This window comes from Lactuca virosa, chromosome 4 (genome assembly GCF_052849685.1).
Source record: "Lactuca virosa cultivar CGN04683 chromosome 4, Lactuca_virosa_CGN04683_v6, whole genome shotgun sequence".
NCBI classification, from domain to species: Eukaryota; Viridiplantae; Streptophyta; class Magnoliopsida; order Asterales; family Asteraceae; genus Lactuca; species Lactuca virosa.
In genome coordinates, this window is record NC_136429.1 from 27,253,626 (window position 1) to 27,257,514 (window position 3,889).

The 3,889-nt window shown below is 35.7% G+C and overlaps 1 pseudogene across 1 annotated transcript; it reads left to right on the forward strand.

Moving 5' to 3' along the window:
* The first annotated feature begins 713 nt into the window (after positions 1–713).
* LOC145103786 (boron transporter 4-like) lies at positions 714–3,687 on the forward strand (annotated as a pseudogene). Its single transcript, XR_013706866.1, has 8 exons — positions 714–1,124; positions 1,500–1,676; positions 1,752–1,879; positions 1,952–1,992; positions 2,090–2,282; positions 2,392–2,537; positions 2,630–3,279; positions 3,366–3,687. The product of XR_013706866.1 is annotated as a boron transporter 4-like (transcript).
* Positions 3,688–3,889: the final 202 nt, after the last annotated feature.

The following is a 3,889-nucleotide window of genomic DNA, read 5'->3' on the forward strand; positions in this document are numbered from 1 at the left end:
AAATCATATGTAACCCATGTATATTGACTGCTACCTTCTCTTTGCATCTTGGGCCATGGTAACGAAGAATCAAGATAAAGAATTAAACAATCAACCCTGATTAATTAATATGCTCATTCAATCATAGTTCTCCATTCCCGTCACACTATAACGTTCTCGGTTATAATGTTGCATATTTCGGAAACCTTTGCTAACAAAGGTGCCACGCTATAAGCCTCCTCATACAATATTACTCGCCGGAGGTCTCACCAAAACAAGCGCACAAAAGCCTTTAGTTCAAAAACCGCTCGACCCACTTGACAAAGACATTACTTATTTGGTCTCTTCTCTTCTTTCAAATGATCAGATAAGCCATGTGAAAAGAGCTACACAGCAGCCTCGTCATTTCCTTCTCTTTTGTTTCCGGAACACTCACCGGAAAAACGAACAATAGAGCATCGATGTTGTAGGAATTGGCAAATTAGGTCAAATTTTGAGAGTAGATCACCGTGAATGTTTTTGAATGCTAACCTATTCCAATGATGAGTCGGTTTTGTAAAAACAACGGAATTACATCAAATCTCTAAACATTATTAAAAAAGAACCTTAAATTCTAATGAGAAATCAGGCCCTTCATTGCATTTCAATTCTTAATTTCTCACCCTTGGATTTTCTTTTTCTGACATCATCCTTATTACTCGTAAACCTTTACACGCTTATTTTCCTTTCCTTCGTCATCTACCCTCTTTCTCTCTCTCAATTGTAACCTAATTATTCCCTTTTACTTCAATCATGCCAGAATTGCCATCGTCTTCTTACTTTTCTCCCTCCCTTTTGCTCTAAACCCAATCGCTTCCTTCAATCGACATCAGAAAGGGTCACTGCATCGATTTCATACATCAAATCGAAGAATTGTTATGGCAACGATAATAGGGTTCTTGGGTTCTGCTGCTGCTCTTTCTAAGTGTACCTTATCTCTGCCTCACTACCAACTGGTCTCTTCTCCATCGTCATTCCCCACAAACTCATCCGCCTTCAATCTCTCACATGACTTATGTTGTGCGAAGAAGTGAAGAACACCAACAAGGCAAGCAATCAGGCCATCTGCCCTCATCGGTCTCTCTATCTCGACGGTGTTTAAACAAGTAATCCCTATTTTTATTTTTATTTCAGATCACTATTCAATACTCATGGATTTCCGAACCTTTAACAGAAGAGACGATCAGTTAAATGATACTCTCAAATCTCTTGAGACTGTCAGTTAATTGATTTTAATCCAATTCGATTATTTATCTTCCTATCGTATTGGTATTGAAAAACTCAACCTCAGATTCCCGCTCTTGGTGAAGCGTTCTTTTATTGTATAAATGTTAAATTAAAACTATAATGCCTTGTGAACTATCATTGATAATGCCATTATGTGTGATTCAGTAATGATTTTACTATTGATTTTTTCTGCAACTATATAAAATTTTGCTGTATTGATTTAGAAACGATTGTTTGTTCTTATACATTATCAGGTGGAAGGGATTGAAGAAATTTATGAATCCTTCAAGGTCTGAAACTGGTAGATTGTCAAATGAATAGGGCAAGGTAGCAATTGGCTGGAAAGTTTAATGATTTCCTGAAAACTCCATTGGTTTCCAGCACCAGTAAGAAGGGACTACAACATCAAATGGTTACTTATGATTATCAATGTATTGTTGTTATACCTGATAACCTGCATCTGCATACATGTCAAACTGATGTAATTAATAATCAAGTTCTTGCAGCTCTTTTTGTCTGCTTCAAACCTGCGTGACATTGAGGTAAAGTTATTAAAGGGCTTATCTGGACATCAACACATGGTCCAGTTCCATGATGCATTTGAAGATGATCAGAACATATACATAGTTATGGAGTACGTATATTTGCTTTTATTTACATATATGATAGCTATCATTCTTCCATAGCTAATATATATTTAAAACAGGCTGTGTGAAGGGGAGAACTCCTTGACCGAATTTTATCCAGGTGATAATCAAACACCATTTATGTTTTTGTATATCAACAAGAGTATCATGTAAACCTGAACCATGTTTTCTATGTTTTCTACATATATAATATCTAGATGGAAGCTTGAGCACAGTGGAGACTTTGGCTTCTACTGCTATATGTGGCATCTTACACTCGATTCTTGGTGGTCAACCTCTTCTTATACTTGGAGTTGCAGAGCCTACAATCATTATGTATTCATACTTGTATAATTTTGCGAAAGGGAGACAAGATTTTGGTCAACAACTATTCTTAGCTTGGGCAGGATGGTAATATTTTTAGAAATCCCTTCACCACATGTCTCCTGTTTTCACAAATTCTTTCATCTTCCAATTTTTTATATGTTGATAGCAATTAATGTATATACAACTTTTGTAGGGTATGTACATGGACAGCCCACAGCCCTACTCTTCTTTCTTTTGGCGATTTTTAATGCTTGTGCTATTATCAGTAGATTCACAAGGATTGCAGGGGAAACATTTGGGATGTTAATTTCTGTACTTTTCATTCAAGAGGCCATCAAGGTATTTATCCATGTAGAAAAAAGGTTCCGATGATGATAATTTGAGAAAATATTTCAAGTTTGTTTTGGACTAATTCTGGTTTTGTTGACTAGGGACTGGTGAGTGAGTTCAAAGCTCCCAAATCTGATGAACCAAATTCACCCAAAGATCAATTTCAGTGGCTTTACACTAATGGCTTGCTTGGTATTATATTTTCGTTTGGAATTCTATACACTGCATTAAGAAGCAGGAGAGCAAGATCCTGGTTATATGGAACAGGTTGATGCCCACATCGGTTTTATGGGGCTATTTTGCTTACATGGCCATTGACAGTCTTCCCGGAAACCAATTTTGGGAAAGAATCTTACTTTATTTTTGTTCCCAATAGTCGAAGATACAAGTCAGTTAACATTTAACATTTCATTCATGCACTCAAAATCATCCTTATTACATATATCAATGTTCCATCATCAAAAACTGTCAGGGTTTTTGAAAGGTTCACGCTTCTTTTGTTGAATCTGTGCCATATAGAACCATTTTCATGTTCACGATCTTCCAGATTGTCTATTTCCTTATGTGTTTTGGTGTGACATGTATACCTATCACTGGCATTCTCTTTCCTGTTCCATTCTTCCTTCTCATCACAATACGACAACACATTTTACCAAAGCTGTTTCACCCTTATCATTTGAGTGAACTGGATGCAGCCGAGTATGAGCAAATCGTGGGTGGTCCATCACGACATACCAGCCTTAATCTTAGGGTATGTGCTCATATAATGTATCTCATTTAGCATATCGTTTTTCTTATTTTCTACATTCATGAGAAGATACATGTATATATAATTAGGAGATTGATGGAGTTGATAGCAAGAACGATGAAGATGAAGTGACATTGTGTGATGCTGAAATATTAGATGAAATGAATACAAATAGAGGCGAGATCAAGATTTGAAATCTTAGATTCAACGAAGATAAACAAACCCAAGTATCGTTTTTTTTTTAACTGACGCATAACAGAAGTAACAACACTATCCCTTTAACTTGTATAAAATTTTATTTGGAAAGTGTTATATGCACTGTTCCAACTGTACCATATATCTTTGAGTATTCAGACGGGAAGTATGACTCTTTGACCTAAATGAATATACTCCTATAGTTTTTTTGTTAAATGTTTTTTTCTTTTTTAATTTATTTATTTATTTATTTATTTCAGCAAAGTAGAGATTCAAAATCCAGGTGCTTTCACTCCAAACCCTAAAATTCGTATGCTAACATCTTGGGAACCTACAATATTAGCAACAATTAACATCCCAATGAGTAAGCTCTCAAAATCCTCATTTTTTCCCCAAATGGCAAATTGTATAAATGACT